Source organism: Nicotiana tabacum, chromosome 1, assembly GCF_000715075.1.
Source record: "Nicotiana tabacum cultivar K326 chromosome 1, ASM71507v2, whole genome shotgun sequence".
Taxonomy (NCBI): Eukaryota; Viridiplantae; Streptophyta; class Magnoliopsida; order Solanales; family Solanaceae; genus Nicotiana; species Nicotiana tabacum.
Window position 1 is genome coordinate 136,884,585 of NC_134080.1, and position 18,979 is coordinate 136,903,563.

Sequence of the window (18,979 nt, forward strand, 5' to 3'; positions counted from 1 at the left end):
AATCTCAACGTAAATGTCAATTGGTTAATTAATTCATCGAGCTCTTTAAGTTTTTTTGTAGCAATAAATTAGCATAAACACAATTCGAATATGAACAGGAGCCCATCTGTTAGTAGTTTATAAGTCTGGATAAAGTTGGATACTGTCCCGTCTATTACTAATCAGTGAAGTGTATTCGAAGCATTTTGAAACGAGTTTTGCTCAGTAGTTTGTCTTTCATTGACCTGGACCTAATCCTATAACTGCCCAATTGCTTTTATAGAGTATAATCTGGGTTGTTTGGAATGAATTGCTAAAAAAATGCTTTATTTGTTACCTCTTATGTTGTCATTAAACCAAGATTGAGCCATGAGAATTTGGTCCTTTCAAATACATCAATTAATTAGGACTTTTTCTTTATTAGAGACAAATAAAAATAGAAAATCATAGTCACTTTAGGTTTCCCCTTTTTCAAATAAAAGGAGACGAGCCTCGCCAGATGAAACACACAAATTGCGGGGCCCTCGTTAAATGTATATATTAAAATACTTAGATTTTGGGACGGGCCGTTTAGCGAATTTCACGGTTTTCCCCAAAAATAATAACGCGCTAGTCATTTTAGACGAGCTTCTAATAAATTACTTTCTTAAACTCCGGTGCACATTTATGTGATTCAAATCCGAATCTCAACGGAGTCGAAATGTGTCAATAACCACGGGTGCATTGATGTGACGTGGTTCGAGACGTGTTTTCACGACGTTGCAATTCTCTCTTAAAATAACAAAAATTAAAAATGGGAAAGAGTAAAATTGGCACACAGGTTCAACTTGTATAAAAATCAGATAAATAAGCCGAATATGACAGTTAAGCGACCGTGCTAGAACCACGGAACTCGGGAATGCCTAACACCTTCTCCCGGGTTAACAGAATTCTTTATCCGGATTTCTGGTTCGCGGACTGTAATACAGAGTCATTCTTTTCCTCGATTCGGGATTAAACCGGTGACTTGGGACACCATAAATCTCCCAAGTGGCGACTCTAAAATAAATAAAAAAATCCCTTTTCGATTTTCCTTTAATTGGAAAAAACTCTTTTACGCCCCTTGCGGGCGCAGGTAAAAAGGAGGTGTGACAGTTGGACTTTTATAGACTTTGAGAAAGTTCGATGCTATTTGGGTTATTGTGGATCGGCTGACCAAGTCCGTGCACTTCATTCTTGTGTGTACTACTTATTCTTTAGAGCGGTTGGCAGAGATCTATATCCGGGAGATTGTTCGGTTGCATGGTGTCCCAGTTTCCATCATTTCAGATAGGTGCACTCGGTTTACATCACAGTTTTGGAGGTCTGTGCAGCGAGAGTTGGGTACTCAGGTTGAGTTGAGCACAACTTTTCACCCTCAGACGGACGGGCAGTCCGAGCGCACTATTCAGATATTGGAGGACATGTTACGTGCTTGTGTTATTAATTTAGGAGGGTCATTGGATCTGTTTCAACCACTTGTAGAGTTTTCTTATAACAATAACTATCAGTCGAGTATTCAGATGGCTCCATATGAGGCTTTGTACGGGAGGCGGTGTAGATCTCCCGTTGGTTGGTTCGAGCCCGGTGAGGTTAGACTACTGGGGACAGACTTGGTGCAGGATGCCTTAGAAAAGGTGATTTAGGAGAGGCTTCGTACAGCGCAATTGAGACATAAGAGCTATGTTGATAGGAAGGTTCGGGATGTGTCCTACGTGGTTGGCGAGAAGGTTCTATTGAAGGCTTTGACCATGAAGGGTGCTATGATATTCGGGAAGAAAGGGAAGTTGAGTCATCGGTTCATTGGGCCTTTTGAGGTGCTTCGGAGGATTGGGGAGGAGGCTTATGAGCTTGCCTTGCCACCCAGCTTGTCGAGTGTGCATCCGGTATTTCATGTTTCTATGCTCCGGAAGTATATTAGGGATCCATCTAATGTTCTAGATTTCAGCACGGTTTAGTTGGGTGATGATTTGACTTATGATGTGGAGCCAGTAGCAATTTGGGGTCGTCATGTTCAGAAGTTGAGGTCAAAGGATATTGCCTCAATGAAAGTGAAGTGGAGAGGTCGGTCCGTGGAGGAGGCTACCTAGGAGACTGAGCGGGAGATGTAGAGCAGATATCCTTACCTGTTTCAGGCTTCAGGTACGTTTCTTGACTCATTCGAGGACGAACGTTTGTTTAAGTTGGGGAGGATGTGACGACCCGGCCAGTCGTCTCATGAGTTACCGCTCCGTTTCTCCTATTTCTTCTTTTTTATGCCTTGCTATCCGTGTTTCGTGGTATCGGGTTGGTCTGATCAAATTCGGAATAATTTTGGTAAGGTTTGAGACACTTAGTCTCTTTTAAGGAAGTTTTAAGTTGGAAAAGTCAACCGGATGTTGACTTATGTATTAGAGGGCTCGGATGTGAGTTTATATGGTTTGGTTAGCCTCGGGAGGTCATTTATTACTTAGGAGCATGAACGGAATGAGTTTTGGAGGTTCGGAGTAGATTTAGGCTTGAATTGGCGAAGTTGATATTTTGGCGATTTCCGGTTGGTAGGCGAGATTTTGATATAGAGGTCGGAATGGAATTTCAAGAGTTGCAGTAGTTCCGTAGTGTCATTTGGGATGTGTGTGTAAAATTTCAGATCATTCGGACTTGGGTTTTTGATCAAAAGCGAAATTTGGAAGATTTTCGAAAGTTTGGCTTGAATCCAATGTGTTTTGGGTGATTCGATGGTGCTTGAGGTGTTTTGATGATTGGAACAAGTTTGAATAAGGTATTAGGATATGTCTATGCTTTTGGTTGAGGTCCCAGGGGTCTCGGGGTGATTTCGGATGGTTGACGGAAAGGTTTGAGACTTGTGAAGTTGCAGAATCTCAGCTGCTTCTGGTATTTCCGCACCTACGGATTGGGGACCGCAGGTGCGATGCCGCACGTGCGGAAGAGGAGCCGTAGAAGCAGATTTTGGAGGAATCATCAGGAACCGCAGATGCGATAGTGGGACCGCACCTGCGGAGTCGCAGGTGCGAAATGTTGAGCGCAGGTGCTATTTTGGTCTGTTAAGTGATTTCCGCAGAAGCAGAGGAATAACCACATATGCGGTACCGTAGAAGCGGCTATGGGATCACAGATGCGAAAATCCCTGGCCAAAAGGTATGTATTGCTTTCTTCACGAATTTTTGCAAAATACTCCATTTTTGAAGACTGAAAAGAGGCTAAGGGATAGGATTTCGAGAGGAATCAAAGGATATCAGTTGGGTAAGTTCCCTAAGATTAATTACTTGGGTTTAAGATCATTTTTTCATTGTTTAATCATGGTTTTAGAAGAGATTAAGGAAGAAAAATTGGGGAATAGGGCTTGAGATTAAGAGAGCTTTAAATGGGGATTTGAGGGGTCATTTGGACTCCGATTTTAGTGTTCTTGATATGTATATACTTGTAGAAGGATAAGGATTCCGTTGATGTGATTTTTATTGAGTTCCGAGACGCGGGCCCAGGGGTCGGGTTTTTGGTAATTTCAGGATTTTTCGTATTATTTGATTTTTTTCGCTTTGGTTTCGTTCCCTTAGAATATATTGACGTCGTTATTCTGATTTTGGATAGATTCGACGTGAGTGGAGGCCGATTCGAGGGGCAAAGTCATCGCGGAGTACTATTTCCACCGGTTTGAGGTAAGTAACCATTGTAAATCTGGAATCCAGGGTACAAAACCCCGGTATTTGACTTGTTTTGACAAGTGCGATGACGCACATGCTAGGCGGCGAGCGTGTGGGCGTGCACCGGTTGGAATTGTGACTTGGTCCGTCCCGAAGCGACTAATTAACCGCGTATTTGATTTGGAACCTTATGATATTCCGTGTTTTAGCTATTTATATTATATTATGGTATGTATGCCATGTTTGGAGCCTTGTGTTGACCTGTTGAGACCCTTAGGCGCATTTTTTACTGTTTTTTTCCTCACTCTACTTGTTGAAAACATATCATCAGTTATGTTTTACCTGTTTAAATGTTTAAAACTTGTTTTATCACTCCACTTCTAATTGTGAGGATTGTTTGGGCTGAGTTCCCTAATTTCTATTGTTGTACCCGAGAGGCTGTGAGGTTAATGACTTAGAGAGGTTGAGAACCTAATAGTGAGGATATTATATGTATATATTGTGGATCGGGCTGCACGCCGCATCAATACTTATATGGATCGGGCTGCATACCGCAGCGATATATATATTGGATCGGGCTGCACGCCGCAACGATATATATATATATATATATATATATATATATATATTGGATCGGGTTGCGCACCGCAGCGATATGATGCTTGGGCTGTAGGAGCTCATCCGGAGTCTGTACACCCGCAGTGAGCGTAGTCGACTATACTTATACGGATCGGGCTGCACGCCGTAGCGATTACTATAATTTCTATTACTATGAGATATTAAAGAGCCTGAGTGCTGAGAGTGAGTACTGAGTGACGAGAGTTGAGTCACGAGTGACAGAGAGGTTGCCCGAGAAGCCATATTCTGAGTGATACGTTGCCCGAGGGGCCCAGTTATGATATTTTTACTAATTTCACTCTACTTTTAAAATAAGCCTCTATTGAAAAAATGCTAAGTATATGATTTCAAGTATTTAAGCTGAGATTGATGATTTTATTACGGAACTAGTTTTAAATTGTGAAATGGATTTGTTATCCTGTTGTTTATTCAGTTATATGATTTTTAACTGCTCGTCACTACTTTCAGACCTTATTTACTTTAGTTACTTACTGAGTTGGTATACTCACGTTACTCCCTGCACCTTGTGTGCAGATCCAGGTGCGCGAGCGGCAGAGTGAGGGTCCTCAGCATTGTTAGAGTTTTCCGGAGACTGTAAGGTAGCTGCATGGCGTCCGCAGCTCTGCTTTCTTCCTCTTATTCTTGTTTTCCCGCATTTTAGACTTGTTGTGTATTGAACAGTCAGACTTGTATATTTAGAGGCTCTAGACTCGTGACACCAGATTACGGGACTCTGTAGTTTTCATGCTTATTTGATATTCGGTGTTTGTAACTGTGTTTTAAGCACTTATTATGCAAGATTTGGTATCTGAGCCTGTGTTAGAAAATGATTTATTTAAAGGAACCTGTTGTGGTTAATGGTTTGGGTTGGCTTGACTAGTAATGTGATAGGCACCATCACGACTGGGTATTTGGGGTCGTGACACAAATTTGATATGTTAACCATCCGGAATCCACCCGAGGCCCCCGGGACCCCAACCAATCATACCAACCAGTCCCATAACATAATGCTGACCTGCTTGCGGCCTCAAATCATATCAAACAACGCTAAAATCATGAATCGACCTCCAATCCAAGCTTAATGAACTTTAGAATTTCAAACTTCTACATTCGATGCAGAAACCTATCAAATCTCGTCCGATTGACCCCAAATTTTGCACACAAGTTATAATTGACATTACGGACCTACTCCAACTTCCGAAATCGGAATCCAACCTCGATATCAAAAATCCCACTTCTGGTCAAACTTCTCAAAACCTTCAAATTTCTATCTTTAGCGAAATGACTCCAAAATGACCTACAGACCTCCGAATTCACTTCTGATCGCGCTCCCAGTACTAGAATCACCATGCGGAGCTTCCCAGACTCGGAATCCCAAACGGACATTAATAACACTTAAATTCTCTACAACCAACTTATGAAATTCTTCCAAAAATACTAACTACCACAATAGGTGCCGAAACATTCCCGGATCTTCCAAAACCCAATCCGGATATATAATCAAGTCCGAAATCATCATACGAACCTGCTAGAACCTTCGAATCTCGATTCCGAGGTTGTTTAATCAAAAATCCAATCTTAGTCACTTCTACCAATTTAAAGCATTCGAAATGAGAATTCTCTTTCCAAATCAACTCCGAACATCCCAGAATTCAGTTCCGACCATGCTCACAAGTCATAATACCTGATGTGAAGCTGCTCACAGCCTCATACTTTCGAACGACGTGCTATAGCCCAAAAAGACCGGTCGAGTCGTTACCTTTAAATACTCAAACTAAGACGTGTTTCCATTGAGTACGTAAATGTGTCACAAAATGTTTCTATGAGACACTCCTGGCTCAAACCTTGCAAAAGTTTCTGCTTGTGTTCTCAAGCGCTCATTGTGGGTAAGTTAACTAATTGCACCTACTTTAATTATATACATCAGTTATCAACCTTTATTATAACAAACTAAAACAAAACCGGCTAGTTGAAAAAGAATCCAATTAATTAAAAACCAATCATGGTGTGTTAAACAAAATACCTCCTCTAATAAAAAAACCAAGAGCCATTTTTTCAAAATCTCTTCAAGAAGTGCCTAAACTTTATTATAGGTTCAGGTATTCATCAATTGGATCAGACCTTAGTTCAAGTGTTTAATAACATATCTATATTTATATTATATACTAAAAGTATGAAACTCCTTAACTGTAACGACCCGACCGGTCGTTTTGAGTTTTTCCACTTTGCTCGCTAGTTCTCGGGCATGGCTTGCCCCGTGTGATGTATTATGACTTATGTAAATCATTGGTTTTGGTTTTCAAGGTAATCGGAATAAATTTGGAAGAACAGTTCTCAATTTATAGCTTGAAAATTGAAAGGTTTGATCAAGTTTTGACTTGCTTGTATATGATCTCGGATTGGAATTTTTATGATTTGGTTAGCTCCGTTAGGTGATTTGGGACTTAGGAGCGTGATCGGAATGCATTTTGGAAGTCCGTGGAAGGTTTAGTCTTGAATTGGCGAAATTGAGATTTTGCAGTAGCTTCGTTGTGTCATTTGTGGCGTGTGTGCAAAATTTCAGGTCATTCGGAAGTGGTTTGGTCGGGTTTTTTTATCAAAAGCGTAATTCGGAAGATTTTGGAATTCTTAGGCTTGAATTCAATGCAAATTTTGTGTTTTAATATTGTTTTGAGCGTACCGAAGGTTGGAACAAGTTTCAATGATGTTAGGGGATGAGTTGGAATGTTTGGTTGAGGTCTCGAGGGCCTCGGGTGAGTTTCGGGTGGTCAATCGGGCCATTTCATGTTTTTAAAAGTTGCAGAAAACTGCTGAACGATTTCAGGAAATTTAACCTTTGCCTTCGCAAGTAGGTCCTCACATTCGCGAAGGGTTAGCTGGTGAGGCTGAGGAATTAGCCTTCGTATTCGTGAAGGGCTAGAGTCTTGTGCATCGCATTCGTGAGGTCCATGCCGCGTTCGCGTAGAGTAATTTGATCAGCTGGGCTTGAGGCATTTTGTCCATCGCGTTCGCGAGTGGTGTACACGATCACGAAAGTTTAGTCCGAGGAAGCATCGCGATGGGCAGGTTGCGATCGAAAAGAGAAAATTCTGGTCAAGGTTATTTTGTGCTTCACGAACACGAGGCTTTGACCGTGTTCGCGAAGAAGAAAATTTTACCTGGGGCAGAATGTTTAAAAATGAGTTTCACGAGCTTTGGTCTATTTTCTCCATTGTTAAGAGATTTTTGGAGCTTTTGAGAGAGATTGAAGAGGGAATCGAAGGGTAACACTTGGAGGTAAGATTTTTGAACTCTATACACGATCCTGTGTTGATTCCTATTTGTTTAATCATAAAATATATGGAAATTAAAGCCTAAAATTGGGGAATTAGGGCTTGTAATTGGAGACCTAGAAATTAGGATTTGAGGGCCATTTAAGGTCCGATTTTGATGTTCTTGGTATGTATAGACTCGTGAGAGGATGAGGATTTTATTGATGTGACTTCTATCGGATTCCGAGACGTGGGCCTGGGGGCCGGGTTTGAACAATTTCGAGATTTTGATGTAAAATTGGATATTTTCAAGTGGGATTCATTCCCTTTTCATATTTTAATGATTTTGTATTGATTGTGGCTAGATTTGGAGCATCCGGAGGTCAATCCGTACGAGCAAGGCATCGCGGGCCAGAGTTTGGACTGGATCAAGGTAAGTAATGATTGTAAATACTATCCTAAGGGTTTGAAACCCCAAATTACACATCGTTGTGTTACTTTGAGGTGACGCACACGCTAGATGACGAGCGTGGAGTGGTCCACCATTGGGGATTGTAACTTGGTCCATCCCGTTCGACTGTTAAGTCACGTATTTGATTTGAAATCTTATGATATTCCATGTTCTAGAGATTTATATTATATTTTGGGTTGTATGCCATGTTTGGGGCCTTGTGCTGACCTGCTGAGACCCTTAGGGGCACTTTCACTATTTTTTCTCACTCTATTTTTTTTGAAAGCATATCCTCAGTCATATTTTACCTGTTTATTATTTAAACCTGGTTTTATCACTTTATTTCTTAAAAATGTGAAAACTGTTTGGGCTGAGTTCCCTGTTTTACTGATGGTCCGAGTGATCGTGAGGTTGATGACTGAGATAGACCGAGAGTCTGATTGTGAGGTTAATGACTGAGAGAGGCCGAGGGCCTGGTTGTGAGGATTATATATATATATATATATATATATATATATATATATATATATATATATATATATAGATCGGGCTGCACGCCGCAGCGATATGTTGGGTCGGGCTACACGCCGCAGCGATATAACGCTTGGGCTGTAGGAGCCCCTCCGGAGTCTGCACACCCCTAGTGAGCGCAGTCGACTATATATGTGGATCGGGCTGCACGACGCAACGATATATGGATCGGGATGCACGCCGCAGTGGTTACTATATGGTACCTATTGAGTGTGAGTGCTAAGTGTAAGCGCTGATTGGCAAGAGTTGAGTCACCAGTGACTGAGAGGCTCGTCCAAGGGGCTACATATATATACATGTACATGAGTGATGCTTTGTCTTTGGGGCTGGTTTATGAACTTACTGTTTTCACTCCTCTTTAAGCGAGATTCGATGGAACATGTTGATTTGATTACTGATTTCATTCATATTTAAGTTGAGCCTCTATTGAAAATATTGAACAAACGTTTTAAATAATCTTTCATTTAAACTGAAGTTTCTAATTATGAAAAGGATTGTGAAATTTCTCTTTTGCTTGAGGGGCTATATGCGAACTATGTTTTGCCCGAGGGACCGATTATGGTTTTCATCTCTTTTATTATAAATGGTATGGAACCCCTACTGAAACTATTGGGAGGCATTTTCAAATGATTTTTACCGAAAGCTGGGTTTAAAATGAGACGATTGACTCGTATTCCGATTTGAAAGCCTGTTGTGCTTATTGAGTTTATCATAAATGTGGATTCATCGTTTCCTACTGCTCAGTCTTTATTTACTCTTATTACTTACTGGGTTGGAGTACTCACATTACTCCCTATACCTCGTGTGTAGATTCAGGTATTTCGGAACCCGATAGCGGGTGTTGATTTCTCAGATGCGGAGTCATCAGAGTTAACAAGGTGGCTGCACAACGTTCGCAGCACTGCTTCCTTCCTCTCATTTTATTACTGTATTTAGTACATTTTTAGACTCTTGTTGTATTCAGACCTTGGTAGATGCTCATGACTAATGACACCGCGATGTCGGGCTTGTGTAAATATTCCGCATTTTTTTTATTTTAAATGTTCATTATGAGATTATTGGCTTATAAATTGTATAAAAATAACTTTTAATGGAAAATGGTTGATTTGGGAATTGTGTCGGCTGGCCTTGTCTTCACGAGAGGTGTCATCACGACCGGGTCTGATTTGGGGTCGTGACATTAACAAAATATTATTCATTATTTTTACCCTTTAAAATTAGATTTCACACTAGATAAAATAGTCATTTAAATTATTTTTTAATATTTAAAAATATTAATTTAAATTATTTTTTAGTATCTAAGAATATTCTTATAAATTATTTTCAATATTTCGAACTTCAAAATAAGCTAAATTTTATGTATTAAATCATTCCTTGTTTGAAACTAAACACAGTTTCTAAAAGGTAACACTCTAAGACTAGCTAAGTGGACTACTTACAACAATTTAAGTCAATTTAACAATAATATTTTAAAATAAAGTTTAACATATAAAAAATCGAAATGAAGGTGAAACAAGCCTATGCTGCAATAATCACAACAACCTCCCAAGACTAGGTAATACAGAGTCACGAACTCTAGCTGAATACATAGAAAGATATTAAAAATCGAAATACAATATTATTTGGATAACAAACTGATAGTACAATAAAAAGGGAAAGGACTCCAAGGGACTGCGATGACCAAGCAGCTCTACCTTGAATCCTCGTGATCAAGAAGCTAATTCTACCTGAGCCCGATATCTCCAATACCTGGATCTGCACAAAATTATACAAAAGTGTAGTATGAGTACACCACAGTCGGTACCCAGTAAGTATCAAGAGTAACCTTGGTGGAGTAATGACGAGGTACAAGTCAAGACACCTACTAGTCAAAATAAGATGCACATCATAGAAAGATAAAGCTAATAATGAAAGCAGGAATCAGTAAATGACAACAAGAATCAACATGTGATATAAACAGTAAAAGTCATCAGAACACCGTCAAGTACCCAAGAAACCAAATAAGGAAAAACAATTGACGACTAAATACTTAAACCGTTCTAACACATGTTTCACAACAAAATTACTCCGAGATACCCCATCTCATAAAGACAAGTCACGAGTCTCAACCCACAAATCATATGCTCATGGCACCCTATGCCCACATTATTAATCACAACCGCACAGACAACTCACATATCAATATCTCAATCCGCCCGACATGATTACGGGCTCACAATCACAATCTGCTAGGCGTGGTCACAGACTCGATACCAAAATTCATCCAGTGTGGTCACAAGCTTAATATCACAATGAAAGCAGATAATACAAGAATGCATGGGCATGATCAATGAATGTCAAGTTTCATACTCCTGAACTGGTATAAGTTGCATGCTATGGTATATGCTTGTGCGAATATACTATCACAATCCAAGTCAACAAGTAATATCAAAGACATCGAGTAGCTCATTGAAAGCAACACAACAAGTCACGTAAGGTGCATGGCATACACAAGGAAAATCACACCATCATATGAATATCATCCACATAATACACCTAGGCTATCACATATCATCCCTGACATAGCTACCCTTATCTCTCCGTACTAATAACATCATAATAGCCACCCTTATCTCTCTACCTAGGCATTTAACATAATAACCATCAGTAGCACTCTGATGGCCACCCGTATCACTCTTCTTTGACAATATCATTAGCCAACCGTATAACTTTGCACAATCATCAATAATGAGATGTCACCCTTATGCTCCGCATAACGACAATCAATCCACACAACAAATTCACATGTGCTAACATCACAACAACACGACATATCGACTCGTACCATAAGTACCCATAGGCCACATCCTCTTAAGAACAACAATACCAATATCACCACAACACATAGCCTACGGCTCAAACATGATGTGTACAAAATCTTAATGACAATAAAATAAACATGGAAAGTAACTCAACAATGAACAACACCCCATTAAACAACAACTTCAACTAAAATAAATTAATGTCTTTCAAGAACGTCAACCTCAATTAATTGCTTAAGAATAAACTCCATAATTAAGGTATTTCCATAAAATAGCAAACTTTGAATTCTAATAAAGGAGGTCACATTGCCATAAAAGAGGTAACGATTTCAAATAAAGCATATAAGATAAACTAGACAAGTAAAAGATATGACTTGTGCTAACAACATCTAATAAAGCATGTGAGAGTAAACCTGACAAATAAAACATATAGCATGTGCTAACAATTTTAGATAAATACATAAAAGAAGCTTAAGAGTCTAAACTAGTTAATTCCATATATAAGCTCGAGTACGAACTTGTCACCTCGCGTACACGTCTTTCATATAATTCAAGTAACACAATCAACCCAAATGCTAAGGAGTAGTTCCCCCACACAAAGTTAGGCAAGATTCTTACCCCAAAAAAGCTAAATCAATACTCTTAAATGACCTTCTCGTGTGAATCCAACTCCAGACGGCTTGAATCTAGCCAAAATAACATAATATCATAAATAAAAACCATAGGAAATAGTTTCGGATAATAAAGCTTCGATCTTTAATGAAAATCAAAAAGTCAACTCGGGGCCTGCACCTCGAAACCTGACAAAACTCACAAATTCCGAACACCCATTTCGATACGAGTTCAATCACACCAAAATTATCTAATTCCGAAATCAAATCGGCCTTCGAATCTTCTTTTTACATTTCAGAAAATTTTAACAAAAACTCCCAATTTCTCCAATTCAAATAACTAATTTAATGATAAAAACAAAGATGGAATCATGAAATATAACCAAAACCAAATCAAGAACACTTACCTAATCCAAATCGTGAACGTCCCCGCCATAATAGTCCCAAGCTGAGCTCTCTAACTCAACAAGTGATAAAACAACAAAAGCCCTCGAAATAGAATACAACAAAATCCCTCAACAAATAAATCTGCCCATGCATTTATACATCGCGATAGCGGAACAACACTCGCAATCGCAAAGAAGAAACAACATTTCCCCCACAAAAGCACTACGTGAATGCAATATCAGGAATGCGAACGCGAACCACCACGACCTCAGCTTTCGCGATCACGAACGATTTAATGCGAATGCGAAGAACAAAATACTGGCCTACCAAGCATGGTCGCACACTACGCGATCACAGACCAGCTATTGCTAATGAGGTTAGTCAACTCTCCAAAACTCTGCAATAGCGAGGCACACACTGCGAACGCAAAGAAAAAAGATCTGCTAGTGCACCAAACACCTTACGCGACTAACTCTTTGCGATCGCGAAGAAGGACATTAAACACCAGTAATCAACAATCCAAAACATGGAGAAATGGCTGTAGCCCATCCGAAATACACCCGGGGCCCCGGGATCCTGTCCGAATATACTAATAAGTTCCATAACATAGCACGGACTTGCTCGAGGCCTCAAATCATTTCAAACAACATCAAAACTATGAATCGCACATCAATTCAAGTGTAATGAACTTTCAACTTCTACAACTCGTGTTGAATCATATCAAATCAACCCGGAATGACCTCAAATTTATCATGCAAGTCCCAAATGACACAATGGAGCTACAAAAACTCCCAGAATCGTAATTTGAACCCGATATCAACAAAGTCAACTCCTGGTTAAACCTCTTAACCTTTCAATTCTTCCACTTTTCAACTTTCACCAAAATACATCAGATCAACCTACAGACCTCCAAATCAATATTCAGATATATGCCTAAGTCTAAAATTACCATATGAAGCTATTAGAATTATCAAAATACCATTCTGAAGTCGTTTACGCAAAACTCAAACTTCAGTCAACTCTTACTACTTAATTTTCCAAAACAAGAATAATTTTTACAAATCAATCTAGAATTATTTTAAAACTGAACTCGACCGCACACGGAAGTCATAATACACAATATGAAGCTACTCAAGATAATAAGCCACTGAATAGGATGCTAATAATGACCAAAGCGACCGGTCGGATCGTTACAAAGTTGGTCCAAGAAAGTACATATTGATATGTAAGAATTCATGAGGTATTAGAATTGATTTGGACCACTTTATTGTTAGTTCTTATTTGTAATTAATTAAATAAGTTATATGTAATACAAAAATAACTTCTATATATCAACTAGACTAGAATTATTCAAGTTATCGAATTGTTTTCCGTTATTAATGAAGTCGTCTAATATCATGCTAGATATTTGGCACAACCAAGAGTCTAGAAAATACCAAAAGAGGTTCTTCCAATCTTGAGTTTTTTTAGTTCTTGAGTTCGCATTTTGAATATGAAAAATTGAAGTTGTTTAATAGTTATTGATTTAATCATTTGGGTATTATTATTTATGCTGAAAATGTTGTTACATTTGTTGATGTAGATTTTAAAAGTACAAGAGGGGGAGGTGTGAATTGTTTCCCTTTTTATTTTTTGATTACTAGTCGACTATTTATCAGTTAGTTGACTTCAAGATTAGTGGAAATAGAACAGATAATGATTACAGAATAAAAGATGCAGAAAATTAAATGACATACAATATTTTTATATTGGTTCGAATTTAATGTGAATCTAAGTCCATTCCCCTTGGGTTTTAAGATGGTTCTCTATTCAAATCTCCTTGATGTTCTGAGTACACTTGCGTTGGTGAACTTCTTATATGCACCAACTTATTTCTTATGCTAAATAAACTCACAATTCTTTTAATACAATGCCTCACCAATATTTTTCTCTCTTTCTTATCTATGATTATTACACAATAATTCAAACTGAAATACAATGATTGCTAAGAGTAGCAAAGAACTTGAGATTGGTTACGCAAAAGTATATCCTCTTTCTTCTTGGTCTTCGACTATAAATATATCTTGAGTGAAGATCTGTTTTGAATCATGATTAATACATATCGTGAGAAATTGGCAACCTAAAGGAATTGATCCTTGGAATGAATTTTGATTGACGATTCTTTCTAAGAATAAGTGTGGAGCTTCACAATGGCTTTTCCTTGAAACATGGTAGGTGTAAATAGCTTTCCTTTTGACGACGTGATTTGATAGATGTGCGGATCTTCAAGCCTGACATTGTCTTTCTTAGAGGGCTTGATTGATAATCTGAGCGGATTTTTATTCTTGATATGTTGTTCCTCTTATACATTATCTTCTACTGATTTGGACCTTCCTTCCTTGAACATTATGGATTGCTTCCTTTTGTAGGTCTTTTATGCATAGCGACAATCTTCTCTTCCTCTCTTTTCACCCTACTTTTTGTCTTGAGTATTGCTTCACCTTAGGTATCTAGAATAAGATTAATGTTATTTTTTATCATTGAAATCTAGATATAACAATCTTCCCCTTTTTGATGATGACAAAATAACATATTTAACTTCCATATTATCGCTAGTAGTCGACTCCCCCTCAGCTAGGAAACTCCCCGGGTTGGAATCGTTAGGCATATATAGTCGACTCCCCCTCATCTAGTCAACTCCTACTGTAAAGAATTCAGTGTTTCTCTGCATAGTAGTCGACTTACCTGCTTGTTCTTACTTCTCCCCCTTTAGTATCAATCAAAAAGCAAAACAATAGAAGAATGCAGACAGATATTTAAGCAGCAAAAATACAAGGATAGTTAGTTAGACAGGTAATAACAAAAGTAATTGTATTAGGGATTAGAATCAGATGACTGGATTACCAGTCCAAAACAAATAAAAATTGTCTTAAACAACTAATAACCACTTTAGTGGCGCAAAAAATATGTGAGAACGTTTCAGATAGCATCCTTGAGGCAATCAAAGCTGGCACTTATGGTGACAGAAATTTCATGAATGTTGTCATGAACCTCCCTGAAGGCCTTTACCGCATTCTCTGTTATCCTAAGTAGCTTGATGTGTACCTTGGAAACATCCAAGCCTGTCTTCTTTGAGATATCGTGAATATCCCCAACTATTATACGAGTGGAGACGAGCATATCCTTAATGATTATCAATTTTTCATCGATGGCAGTCATCTTTTCTCGGAGATCAAGGTCACACGAGCTTGGCTGAATGGTAATGACTTTGACTTGGAACATGAAGGGACAACATTAGCTTCACTTTCCTATTTCTTCATCCACGAGTCGTCCATGATGACATACCCCATATTGGCAAATGCTCTAGAATTATAGCACTTGGTGATTGTGAGAAACGGAAAGTTTGAGAGTATTTTGTGGGATTCAAAAATATGGGTAATAACTATGACATAATGTCACGACCCAAATCCCATAATCGGTCATGACGGCTCACAACGATGTTGTTAGAAAGCCAACGCGTGAACTATAACTTGATTAGTCATTTTAATCTTTAAAGTCGGGAATTTCATTAAATACACCAAATTAAATGAAGATCTCATGAAAAAATACATACTTCTTTATCAAAATAACGAGTACAAATAATATATAAAATATAGTAATAATAATATTAAGTACAACTGTGAATATCCACTAGTAGCCCCCAAATCCCTATGTCATAAGTGCATGTGTGTCACGACCCAAATCGATGGGCCGCGACTAGCACCCGGTTCCTTACTCAACCGAGTATTAACATAACGTATTTTTTGTGTCATAATATCATAGGTAAATGAGATGGAAAGATTGTTATGAGATAACTAGAATAAAACATGAGGAAAAACTCGACATAGGACATCCTAACATGATATACCGACTTATACATATGACATACAAACCTATAAGGCTGACATGATCATTTGTATACTCAAAATATAAGCCGACAAGACCATACAAGTATCCATATACATCACATCTATCTACAAGCCTATAAGGGTACATAAATATCATAAAGGTCGGGACAAGGCCCCTCCATACAAATAAATACATGTCCAAATCATACTGATCGAATAGGCAACTCCAGAGCAAATGGAGTGAACCAACACCTTCCGTTGAGCTGATAGTCTACTTGGAGGACTCTCAAAATATCAAGCGGGACTTGTGGGCATGAAACGTAGCTTCCACAAGCAAAAGGGACGTCAGTACAAATAAAGTATTGAGTATGTAAGGCATGAAAGCAGTATATAGTTTACATGAAATAAACATGGAAGAAAAGACTCAACCTGTAAGTCTGAATGGCTCTGTGAATCATGAAACATTTATAATGTCATGCATATGCGTGTAGATGTCATACCATGCATGTGTATATGCGTTCATAACATCAACAAGCCTCAGAGGGTATCCCATCATATCATCTTGGTCACTGTGGGTAAAATCATCAACCTATGATAGCTAATCAGGTGGTGGTGCGTATATAATGTCGTAACCTTTTTCCATAGCCCATATACATATATATACATATATACGTGTGCATAGTGTCATCTGGTCATTGTACATGTATAAATGAATGCAATGCATATTGAAGTAAGTTAATAAAATCTCTTGGAATGTCATAAGATCATTATGCCTTCTATTAATATCATGAAATAAACGTTATCAACTTGTATATTTTCTAAGATCTATGAATAGATGATATAATAACAGGACATATGGGGAATCAAGAACATAGGCAACCCTAGTACTTCTAAGAATAGATTCATCTGTGAAAGTTGCGTGCTTGCTCGTTTTGTTGTATCATATGGATCATGCCAAAAGGAAAGAAGGGATAGCCTTGATATACCTTTGTCGTTTACCTAACCAAAGGATGACGATTCAGCCCATTAGTACTTCAATCTATAACAAACAACAAGGTACCACTGTTAAGCTTACGGAAGCAAGAACTCAACACGAATGTGCGACAACACCTCTCCTTATTTTTTTCATTTTCCTTAAATCAAACAACAAGACCAACGTTTCCAAAATGTAGAACACACACACCAATATATCCAGAATGTCAACAAACATATATATATAAATATCTAACCTCATATTCATTACAATACATCACCAAAACAGTCCACACTATCTCACCCAACAACCAAGTTCTAACTTGCACTTTCCAAGTCTTCTCTTCTTCTAAACATATCAACCACAATAGTAATAGTATTCTTATGTTATTTCTACTGATTTGTAGCCATAAAACATCAATAATTAAACTCCAAAATAGTCCAACAACTACAACACTTCAACATGAAGATCAACCTACTTCACAAGTTTCCTTTAACAAATCAACTAGATATACATAGATGATCTTAAATACATATAAAAGAGTTAAACCTTATCTTGGCAGCAAGAATACTTGTCTAACTAAGCTTTACTTCAAGCTCAACCAAGCTCTTTACCCCAAACAACAAAGTAGAGAGAGATAACTAGGTGATCTTGATCTTCCAAGAGAAAAATCACCTTACCAACTTATAGATTTGGTCTTGAACCCTAGGATAACTTTGAGAGAGACGTTGGGATGATGTTTTGGGGCTCCTTCACGTTTTAATAGAGACAGAGAGATTCTAAATTGTTTTTAGTGAAATATCTATGTTTATATGGCCCTACTAATGGGCTTGGGCAGATAGGTTGGGCTGCCCATCTCTATCCTCTTCCTTTCCCTTTTTATTTGGTCCACAAACTCTTAAGTAGGTGATGCACCTACTTGTCACCTACTTAATTAAGTAGGTGATTCATGTTGGTTATTTTTCTATTTTGATACGTGTCTCATACTCATTAAATAATTTTGACATATGTCGAGTAGCTCAAGCAAGTTGGACAGAAAATGAGTTGGTGAAGCAGGCATATCGGGTAGGCAAGCAGTTCAATTTTATTTGTCCAAAATCTCCTTTCTTGCATTTAAATGCATTCGTCCTCAACCTAGTTGTTTGTATGCTAAATGGAAATACGGATGTAATATAATTAGATCATTTTATATACTTTCATAGAGAATCTCATTTTCGATCTTACATCAATTGACTTACGACATACTTTCACATACGAAAACATGGGGTGTAACAATATGCAATCTAGGGAATATACAAACCAACTATAACTATTGTCTGAAATAAAATAGAAAGAAACAATAAATAAGATAAGAGGAATACTCCGGGTGCTGCAGATTGAAAAATGGAAGGCAGCTCACAATTAAGCCTCCATGTGATACGTCTATGCGCACGTTTGACCACTGGAAGTACCTATCTCAGTACCTGAACAATCAGTGCAGAAGTATAGTATGAGTACATAAATCAACGAAGCCAGTAAGTATCTAGTCTAACTTCGAAGAAGTAGTGACGATGGGTCAACTTGACACTTACTTGTAACGACCCGACCAGTCGTTTTGAGCTTTAGCATGTCGTTCAAAGGTTTGAGACCTTGAGTAGCTTCACTTCAAGTATTATGACTTGCACTTGTAGTCGAATTTAATTTTTGAGAAGTTCGGAGTTCATTTGGATGAATAATTCTCAATTCGAATGCTTATAGTTGGAATAGTTGACCAAGGTTTGACTTTTGAGTAAATAACTTTGGAATCAGGATTTGAAGTGTCACGACCCAATTCCAGGTCAGGTCGTGATGGCGTCCATCATCCTCTGCTAGA